The sequence below is a fragment of the Ursus maritimus genome, unplaced genomic scaffold, assembly GCF_017311325.1.
Source record: "Ursus maritimus isolate PB19 unplaced genomic scaffold, ASM1731132v1 scaffold_15, whole genome shotgun sequence".
Taxonomy (NCBI): domain Eukaryota; kingdom Metazoa; phylum Chordata; class Mammalia; order Carnivora; family Ursidae; genus Ursus; species Ursus maritimus.
This window is the reverse complement of record NW_024423897.1, coordinates 19,762,859-19,774,063: the sequence shown is the minus strand read 5'-3', so window position 1 is coordinate 19,774,063 and position 11,205 is coordinate 19,762,859. Positions and strand designations below refer to the sequence as shown.

Genomic DNA, 11,205 nt, shown 5'->3' with positions numbered 1-11,205 from the left:
CCCCCCCCCACCCCACCGCCTTTGGATTTAGGTATTATCATTTCCCTTCCACCAGTTAGGAAGCTAAGATTCAGAGAGGTGACACTCTGCCCAGGTTCTCACTGTGATTTGTAGGATGCAGCCAAAGTACAAACCCTGCCTCCCGACCCCCCTTCTTTCCACGCCCCCAACTCTGTGTGATGGAGGCACCCCTCACTGCCTTTGCCACCTTTTAAGGTGGCATCTTTAAAACATGAGGGGAAGTGAGACACCAGGTGGCCTCCACAGCCAGAGTCCTCCATCCGGAAGCACCAGGCTCTGCTGGAGATCTGTGGTACAGGTGTACCGAGGAGGACTGTGCTAAAATCACAAAGGCAAATGCACACTTGCTCCTGTTACCGCTCTGTTCTTATCATGCCTGCTTGAGAAGCGTGTAAACGGCAGAGCAACACATTAAGGAGAGAAAGAGGAGGAAGGTGGACAGATCAAGGTGGCAAGGAGGAATCCGGAGAGGTGAACGACCTGGGATGAATGGCCTTTACAGCAACAAGAATAGCGGCCCAGCACGGCCTGTGATTTGCCTGCCGAAGCACTGCTTTCTCCCGCTGATATACAAATTGTATGTTGCTTTCTTTTAAGAGGCTGGTGCTGTCAAAAATAGCATCTTTTTTCCCTCTCTCTCCCTCTCATCAGCAACTTTCTTTTAGACTTGCCCACTGTTCTTTTCTAAGAAGGCAGCTGCTGTTGTACAAAGGCAGACCAAAAGGGAGAAGGTCTGGGTACCTGTCCTAGCCCTGACACTCCGGCCTCGTGGGCGTGGGAAGCGAATGTGCTTTGCTGGGAATCAGACTCTCAGTCAGACCCAGCCTCCCACGTTCACAGCCTGTGTGATCTTGGCTATGTGACAAACAGCTATATGGACCATCAGTTGAGTGTTAGGGCCCTGAAGTCAGGACTGAGAACAAATCCTAGGTTTGCCACTTAATGACAGGAGTCACTCAGATTATTTCACCTTCCTAATCCTCAGTTTCTCCAAATACAACAGCTGGAGTTAACACCAGCATTCACACTGGTGACTGTGAAAGAATTAAATGAGATAATATAAGGTGTTTAGCCCAGTGCCTGGCACATACTCAAGTGGCTAAGAAAGGTTAGCTTTCATTGCTTAATCTCTCAGAGGCTTAGTTTTCTCATCCTCCAAATGGGGATCCGGCTATAAGCTTTGTAGGATCATCTTGGAAATAAATGAAATCACTTATGAAGAGCTCATGGTGCATAAGGAATTCTGGAATATTAATCCCCTTTCCTCCCCCACTTCCCCTTTCCCTTCTGCTCAGCCTCCACACTCATCATCTATTCTGTTGGTTTGGGTATCTGACCCAAATAAATGGTGATTGCCTTCTCTGGGCCAGACCACTTTCAGCTTCCTTTCATTGTAATGAATGGAATTTCAGGATACCAAAGGACAGAAATATCCAAATGTACAGTTTTATTCTCTTTTCTACTTAGGGCCCCCCAAAGTTCAGCTAATAGCCATCTTGCTTCCATCCATATGCTCAGGTAGAAAGCTCTTGAGCAGAGCCTGGTTTCTGAGAGCAGGCAGAAAGGAAGGGGAAGGGGTAGCCCTGAGCTGAGCCCCTGCACAGAAATTCTGGGCCATCTGTTTTAGTAACATTTATGAATCACCCCATGTGCTGAGATCATGGCTTGGTAATCACATCTAATCAGCCTCTTCCTCAGGGAGGAAAGGGGCAAAGGACCAGGCGAATCCCTAACAGAAGAGCCAACTTCCTCCTAATGAAATGGAGGTAGTAAGCCAGGGGAGTCTCCAAACAAAAGAAAGTCAGGCAGGCATATTTGCATATATTATTCATGCCTCCTCAGCACACACATCTAGCAGAAAAAGAGCATAATGACCTCTTAATCATATTCTCTATTCCAATGGGAATTAAATTTATTCCTTTGGAGGAATGTAAAAAAATAAATAAATAAAAAGAAAGAAATCCACAGCACTATTCAAGCCAGTCTCCTTGGGGCCCACAAATACCACAGCTTTTCCCCACCCGGTGTCTTTTCTTACTGCTTCCTTCTTTCTAGCTATATTTCACAGTCCAGTCCAGTGAAGCAATGGCCAATGGTCCCACGGAACCTAGCAGAAAATTTAGCATGTAGACAACTCCTATTGATTGTCATACTGACCAGTTCCTACCTGGTCAACTTCCAGGTGTATGGTGACTTTCTGAGCGTGTAATAAAATCAGCGTCTGGTCTTGGGTAGATTCATGAGAACCAGGAAGTATTAGTCCTACTGTATAACTGTATAACATAAATTAAACCAACCAGCTCTTAACTCATGGGTCTCTTTGGCCATTACTAGTGTATGTCCTAAAGGTAGCAGATAAAACTACATGACCACGATCATACAATTTAATCCTACCAATATTCTAAGCATAGTATTTTTCAAAGCACTAAAGAAAGTCCTCTTAAAGAAAGCAAAATGATAATGATATTGGCACCCCAAGATTGGTTATCTAATAAAGGGGCTACAACCAAAAATGCCCCCAAGGGCTAGGTAAAGAAAATGAGGGAAATGGATTGGGGGTAAATGCTTGTGTGATTTCCTTATTTTTAATAGAGCCATGAGTACAGGCAATACTTCTCTAACAAACAAAATCACAATGCAAACACTATGATAAATAATAATTATAGTGAATATTGAGCACTTGCTATAAGTGGCAAACACTCTCTAACGCCTCAAATGCATTTTTTAAATTTTTTATTATGTTAGCCACCATACAGTACATCAGTAGTTTTTGACGTAGTGTTTCATGATTCATTGTTTGCATATAACAGCCAGTGCTCCATGCAATACATGTCCTCCTTAATACCCATCACCGGCCTATCCCAATCCCCCACCCCCCACCCCCGAAACCCTCAGTTTGTTTCCCAGAGCCCATAGTCAAATGTATTCTTTTATTCATGTAGTCCTCATAAGAACCCCATGAAGTAGGTACTACTAAGAATCTCATTTTATGGATAATAAATCAGCAGGACAGAGATGTTAAATTATTGAAGGCATACAGCTAGTCACTGGCAGAGCCAGAATTTGAACCCAGGCAGTCCAGCTTCAGAATCTATGTTCTTATCCACTACACTATCCTATAAATGGAAAACTGACAGTCTCCAGGTGATCATAGAAAATTATGGGACTTAGTGAACAAAAGATTATATGCCTATCTAGGGGGAAAAGTCTCCACTCAGTTCTGATTTAATAGTGCTGTGTCAGAATGTTGCCAGATCTGGTTTTTCAAAGAAACTAGAAATCTCAATTTTTGTGTGAACTATTCAAAATTTTTGAGTGTTGGTCATAGTTAGGAGAGAAATAGAGAAGTCACAGCCTAGTAACAGCTAACAGTAATACAAAAGAGAGAGGAAATGTCATGAAGATGATAGATGATTGATAGATCGATCGTTAGATAGATGGATGAACAAGGCACAGTGGGAAAACCAGGCAGGGAGGGGTTAATATTTGCCCTTTAGATGGGAGTGATAGGAAGGCCCCCAAGAGAGGCAGCAGTCCCTGAACAGGGCCTTAAACCAGTGGGGAGAATATCTACAAGCAAGATAGGGAGAAAGATAGTTCAGGTAAAAGACCCAGCAAGCGTACACTACAAGAATGAAGAGGAGAGTAATTCATTCATTCTTTATCTATCTTTGTATTGCTGTTTGCAGCAGGGAATCATTTCCTCAAATGAAATCTCTTGTGGAATCCCATTATAAAAGACAAATGGATGGGGTGGGGGTGGCCGAGCTACTGAAACAGGAGATGAGGGGCTGGAGGTGGAAAAGAGGAAGAGGAAGAGAGCTAGAGACAGGTTTGGGCCCAGGGTGGGAGACCCAAGAGATCACAGTGTTCCTCTCTCCCTCAGGAGCCATTCTCCATCACTGGAGGAGACAATTCTCCAGCATTACAACCCTCTATGTTTTAAAGTCCACAGGAAAATAATGGTTCTGCTGGCCTGCCCAGCATTCTGTTCTCATTGACGTCTGTCTTTTGGTGGCCAGTCCTTAGAATTGGCCCAGCTTCCCTTCCTTTCATTGAACCAGAGGTAGCTGAGATGAGACCAGTGGGCTGGCTCTTGCCCTGAATGGTGTTTCCACCCCCTCAATTGTAGGGAGGCTTTCATTCATTCCCTCCGTTATCCTTTTTTCAAGTGTCTCTGGAGTGTCTGACACAGACCGTGTGGTGCTGCTGGCACATGGTTCTGCATTATAGGACCAGATGTGGTTTACTATGAGCTGCAAATGAACTGTTGACACCTGCTTCTCACAATGTGAGGCAGGCTAGGAATCAAACATACCTCTGAAATGCTTTCTATCTGTAGAATCCTGGCTGAAGGGGCCAGACTTCAGGTCCCCATCCAGGTCTCTGCCCTATAACAGGTGATGGTAGCCATAGGACCCTAAAGAAAGTTATAGGACCAGAAATATATATCACACAGGTAAAACTAGTATGCAGCTTCTGGGGGTTCAAGTAACTTATCCCTGTGATACAGCATAGCTTTCAGAAACTTAAAACTCCTTCATTCAGAAAACATGTATCAGGAAGCTCCTGTGTTAGCTGTTGTGCTGGGTGCGGAGTCTCTACCATCAGAGAACCCTCAGTCTGGTTGGAGAAGCCGGAAATGGCTATGGAATGATGAGTTTACTGTTGTAGGTTGTACAAGGACAGTGGGACAGAAAGAAAGGCCTGATCCATTCCGCAAGATCCAGGAGGATTGGCAGAGAACATATGCTAGAGGCTTCTATGATGAAGAGATTCTGCAAAGTGACAAAGCAGACCAGGTAGAGCATCTGCCAACGCAAAGAGTGTGGTGTTAGTGGCACTTCTAATCCAGCCACTTGTCCTCCAGTAATCTCAAGCACTCTGACATCTGTCACCTCATTTGAGCCTCGCAACACAGACAGTTGGAGCTGGAGCTTATCATTACTCCCATTTTACTGGGAAAACTGAGGTACAGTTATGGTAGCCAACTAACCTGGTTTTCCTGGGATTGAGAGGGTTCCTAGGATGTGGAAATTTTAGTGCAAAAACTAGGGAAGTTCCTGGGCAAACTGGGAACAGTTGGTCATCAGAGGTACAGTTATAGGACTTGCCATATAACTTGACCAGAGATTAGAGAGGGACTTAGATTCTTTCCTCCACCTCAGAGTGGAGAGATGAAGAGAGTGCTCTACATGTGTTTTTTCTTTCTTTTTTTTTTTTAAACCATCACCTTTGTGTTATTTTGTAGAGTCAGAAACCAAAGACAGATCTTCTTTTAGCTGAATCAAAGGCTGACCAACATTCCTTCTCATGAGATCCCAGAACTGTCTGTTCCTTGAGTATGTTCCAGAAGAGAAAACCACCTGCAGTGGTCACAGGTGAAGGGAACTTTGGCCTTACCTGTGTTCCCTAACAAGACCTGGGGAGGTCTGCATTTTAACTGAGACCCCTGACATAACCCAACTCTCTATTTCCATATGCTTGGTTGGAAATAACCTCTCCCACGTGACCCACCACTCCAAGCTACTAGGCCAGCAGCATCTTCTGGACCCTTAGCTTTCTGCCCCATCAGTGAGAATGTTTACCTTAGACAGTCCATACAGACAATGTCAGAGTCTGAAACATAAAGACAGAAGGGGTCTTTGAAATCATTGTCCGAAAGGGAGGTGATTGAGAGAGTGCTTTCTAGGATTCAGGTCCACAAACACCGAGACCTGTCCTAGACTCAACCACTCTTCCCCTTGGGAAGACAGGCCAAATAAGCTTTGGTTCTTGCTGAAGCTCTGGCTCCCACTCCAAGCAAAATGACCCTGGTTTGGCCTCAGCGAAGGAGCAGAAACACCCAACCAAAGAAGGCCCTCAGCTGAGGTGGTTTACTCATCCTCTGAGGCCTGCATAGGAGGGGTTGCTGCAGGGCTCAGAGAAATGTGTAAGGGGAGAATGGAAGTGGCTGCACCTTCCTCATAGGGGGAGCACCCTGGGCTTCAGAACCCTCCAGCTCTATGAAAGGAAGAGTTAGAATGACCATGCTCATTTTACACTGACTTTTAATCCAGTGCAAGGAAATTCCCACCCGTCATGGTCCCCTTAATGTCTTTAAACCTCACTCATCAATAGCTCCCCTCTCCCTTCTTGAGGACAGATGCAGAGCTCCTTGAAGTCTCTTCCTCTAGAAGGCCAGTGGATCCCAGACTAGAGACGCCATGGACCAAATAGAATGCCAAGAAAGAAAATGGTGGTAGAGACACATGACAATGATTTATCTTGCCAAGGAATCTTGAGATCTTAGAAGAAACAAGACAAAAAATGATCACCTTTCATCACCATAATATAATGAGAAGAAATATGTTAACACTAAAAAAGAAGGAAAGAAATAATCAATTGCACATAAAGGACTGTCCTTTAAATGGAAAAGTTCAGCTTTCTGAAAACTCACTATACAACCCTTATCTTTCCTCATTTTCCCATTGATAAGTGAAAGCTTCATCATATTATTGCCCTGGCTCTTCGGACCAGGTTTCTGGGACCACTGATTGAATCCTAACTTTTTATCCAGCACATGAATTCCCTCCATGTTTTTCCTGACCAGCAGTTGTCCCAGCAACAATGTCCCACCAGATTGCCACTTTGCAAATAAATTCCCTGAGAGCTCTGGCAGCTCCAGAGTTTACCATGATATTAAGCAGCATTCTGTGTCCCTGTGGCTTCATCTCCCTGATCTAATTCTTCCCTTCATCATCAAGAATAAATCTAATTCCTCTTCTACTGACAACCAGTCTCAAGTTTCCAGGTGAGCCCTGTTTAACTTTGCAGTGACCTACTGTCTCCATTATCCTTGCATTCAAGGTTAAAACTTTCAACATTGTCTGTTCCTCTCATATGAGCCATTATACTGGTTAGTTAATTGCTACATATTTACTTAGGACTGACTGCAGTATAGATGGGCTGCTAGTCTGAGGCCTCTCCCTGCTTAAACAGCTTCCCTGTCTCCCTTGCCTGCAGGGAGACTTCTTAGCGTATCCTTCCAGGATAATTAGAGTTTGGACTCAGTCAGCTGTTGTAGCCTCATCTCCCAGAAGTCCCCCTTGTGACCACATTCCCCAGGCCTGTGCTTCCTAGCTTTCCTTCCTGATTTCACTCTTCCCTTTTCACAGAGCACCCCCTGAAGATTTTCAAATGCCCACCCACTATCAGAATTAAACTCTCCCCTTTTCTGATGCTTCCATAATTCTTTATTTTAAAATTGGATACAGTCTTCCTTGAACCATTGAAAAGATTTTCTGCCTCCCACATGAGACTGTACATTCCTTTAAAGATGAGGTTTGTAACTTGCTCAGTTCTTTATTCCTACTAAGTACCTAGCATGATACTTGACACTTAATTGGCTCTCGTAAATATTTGGGGAGTTGACTTGAAGACCTCGACTCTTTACACCAAAGGCTTTATAATCAAGTGAAAGACTAAGGCTAATACACATCAAACTCTAGTAGGCAGGGCAATGAATGGACTGCCAGGTTCCAGGGAGGTGCAAAGGAAAGGTCAATGAGAAATCAACTGTTGATGGAAAAATTCAAGGAAAACATGGGGAGCATTGCAGGGCAACCAGAGTTGGGAGAGAAGTTAAGGAGAACAGCAAGCTACAAGCATATAGAAGCAGGAAGAAACATACTGTTTGAAGGGGAGCAGGATGCCTAGAAGCCTAGTGTGATTAGAACTGAAGCTTCCTTTGAGGGAGGAGATGCATGGCATATCACTGCAGGCTGGGTATAAGCTCCAAGGGCTGTTTTATCCCATACTCCTCAGATGCTTGAATTCAAAGTTTTGAAAGAGAGACGGTTGCTTCAAAACTGAAGCCCAGAATTCAGTCCTTAGCTTTTCATAAGTTGAGACCCAATTAAAACCATCTGAAGTATCTCCCTTGACTGCTTTTTTCCAAACTTCAATTTCCTTGCAAGTATAGGATAAGCAAACTTCTTCACAGTGGCAAGTTTGAATACATTGAATCTTAATGAGTACCAGGTCATCCTGGAGACTACCTTTCTAGGGTTCCAACTCCTCCTTTCTCAGGACTTCCAATGATAATTCATTGATCCAGATACTCTCCTGCACCCATCAGCTCCTGTGGCTGAATGTCAGGGCTCAGGTAGGTAAGGGTCTGTCAGAACCAGAATAGCCCCAGGCTACTGTTGTTCTAGTATCACCATTTTTATCTCCTACAAAAGAAAGGGAAGGAGGGAGGGAAGGAACCAACAAACCAACGAAGGAATGAGGAAGGAACAAACGGAGAGACAGAGGAAGAAGGAAGGAAGGAATCAAGGAAGGAAGGAAAAAAATTTCTTCGGCTTCTTCCTTATAGTCAAGTGTAAAATAGCATCTTATGAAATGGCCTATAATGAGGTTTTTCTCATTTGCTGCCTTTGCTCAGCTGTGGGCTTGGAGAATGGAGATCCTTGGGTGTTACAAGTCTGTGCAAAGTAAAAGTTTTGAAAAGGACTGAGGGAGTGGGGAGAGAAAGGCCTAAATAAGCTTTCTTGGGCTTCTAGATGCATATAGCACTAATCCGGGGCAAGCTGGAAAGAACAGTGCTTACGTGCATAGACTTCAGTCATACAGAGCTGAGTTAGAACATTAGGCTAGTTAAGTATTTGTCTGTGGAATGTAATAGTAATAATATGATGACAAATAGGGATGTGAGGATTAAATGAAATAAAGCATGTAAAGTACTAATGCCTGGCCCGTAATAAGCTCTCAAAAAAATAAATGTTAACTACAGTTATTATCCTATGACCCTGTGCATTTTCTTTCCACACTCTGGGCCCTTACTATTGTGTTCCAGATAGATGAGTTGACCAAATAGCTGAGTTACAGACACTTAAGGTTATTATTTGCACTTAGATTTATTCTATCCATCCATCCATTCATTCATTCGCCCCCCCCCCAAAAAGGTATTTCTCGCTTTTATACTGAATAGAACATCTTGTACTAAATATCGTAGGGAGGAGTTTAAAAACAGGAACCATCATCTCTGCTCTGGGGAACTGACACTCTATTTGAAGAGAGCCAGCCAACATACCAATTAACTACAACATTACAGCATAAGGGATCAGAGTTCAAGTTCAGAGAATCACCTGGGAAGAGGGACATTCAGTGATAAAATTTAATTAAATGCTTTTTCATGAAGCCCCTTTTTCAATCTGACTGTGATATCATGAGCCTGCCAATAAAGGACATCAGTTTTCGCCTATTTCCCATCCTGGGGCTTGTGCTGTGAGGACTGTCCACTTTCTCTAAACACCTTTTCACACCACTGACCCCAAACTGGATTCTGTGCCTGAAGTGAACAAACAGTAGAGACTTTATATCTGAAGATAGAAAAGTGGTCTGATAGCTCACAGCAAAAACGAAAATTAAGAACTTGGTTACCCTGACCTTTATTCTCTCTTTCAGTGGCTCCCTGTACCTTCTCTCCTATGCCCAGTTCCCCTTTGTACCTGTGACAACACTCCTGCCTCTCCCACTTGAGTCTTTCTACCTCTCTTCTTTTTAAATGCAAAGGTAGAAAGAGAAGAAATGGTCAATAAATCGAGGCAGTGGCTGTCTATCCGTGCACTGAACATCCCTAAGGAAAAATCCCAAGGCCAGTCATTGTCCTTTGTGCATTTGTTCAAGATCAGAATCCCTTTTATTCTGTTTTTAGACAGAAAAAGAGAGAAGGGTTGTCCCACGAAGGTATCTAAAAGACTGAAGAGTGTGTTTCAGGGATCTGTTGATGGAAATTGTTTTCCCAGCTTGAAAATTGCCACATTTAAACTCACAATGTGGGGTAAGCGAAATAATAAATATGAACTCCTTTTCAAGCAAACAGCAAGCATTTGGAGTCTTTCTCCTTTGCCTTTGGGGATCCATATGCCACAGTCTAGTTAGCTGCCCAGTGACTGACAAACATAAATAAAAGGTAATAGTTGTAGTAAACAGAGGTCCTGTGAGTCAAAAACTGTTTTCCAGGGAGGGATCAACAAGCTTCTTATCACGCTAGCATCACCAAATAGCCAAAGTTTAGCTCTTATAAAAACAAAAAAATAGCACAGGCAGTAAAAATAAAAACGCCTGCCTTGTCCACTGTCTACACTCAACAGTGGGGTAGAACTGGCATCTCAAAGTTCATAGTAGTAAAAGGATTACGCAAGAGGCTGTGGGAAGAGGGCTGGATTTGACGGCCCATCTGCCTTCCTGTCAAATGCCCCTTGCCACCTACTATGGACATAGCTCCTTTGAACCCCTCCCTTTCATCCTATTTGTGCTTCTCGGTGGCCTGTAAACCCATCTTAGTTAAGTAAAAATTGAGCTTTAACTAAAGGTGGCACCATTGACAGAGAAGTCCTTAAGAAGTAGTAAAATGGGAGATGGGACAAGTTATAACCTGAAAGATGGCCAACTCCTTGCCTGAAGAACTAGATTAGGCATTGAAGAATGGGGAGGCAAATCCAGTCAACAAATTATTCCAGCCATTAAACTCCTGCACCCATGGGTCCAGCACATAAACCCTTATAAGCAACATTGAACAGGGTCTTAATGGAGCAAGTGAGGGGTATAGGTAAAGAAAATTAGATTGACTCCCTTGGCCCTCACAGATGGCCCTAGATATGTTATATGTATGTGTTGTCATTGATGTGGCCAGAAACCCCTGCCATGGGATCTGTTAAATACTAACCTGACTTACTGGAGCAGGTGTCTGTGGTCCTCCAAAGCTGTCAACTGTTGAGCATGGTGATTCCAACTAAAAGTCACATAACCCTTCACTGCCTTTCTCTTTTAGCCCTAAGCAGCAGTCAAGTACATGAAGTCAAATTGTTCAGAAAGCCTCAGGAAAATGACTCAAACATGACCTTGTGATGAATCTGTTTTTCTCTGTCCTAAAATGTCGAAAGTGTTTAATTACATCTTAATCTGATTCTGTCCTCTTCTACTTCTTAGGTTCTCCTGAAATTTGCCTAATTGTTTCTTTTTGTGACTTAATTAATAGAATGCCAATCATGTTGTTTTTATATCTCTCTATATATGTGTATTGTGATGTGGGAAACACTCAGAGGAATGGGTGAGCCAGGTGCCTTCCCCTGCTCCCTACTTTGCCAAGTTGATAACTCCTTTGACCCTTGAACATCAACAGTGGGCATTGATGCC

General features: G+C 43.4%; 1 protein-coding gene across 4 annotated transcripts in view; it reads left to right on the top strand.

Annotated features, from left to right (window-relative positions):
- Window positions 1–11,205, top strand: part of GRIA1 (glutamate ionotropic receptor AMPA type subunit 1) — a 294,487-nt gene that overhangs the window by 267,290 nt on the left and 15,992 nt on the right. The gene's annotated exons all lie outside the window — the stretch shown is intronic.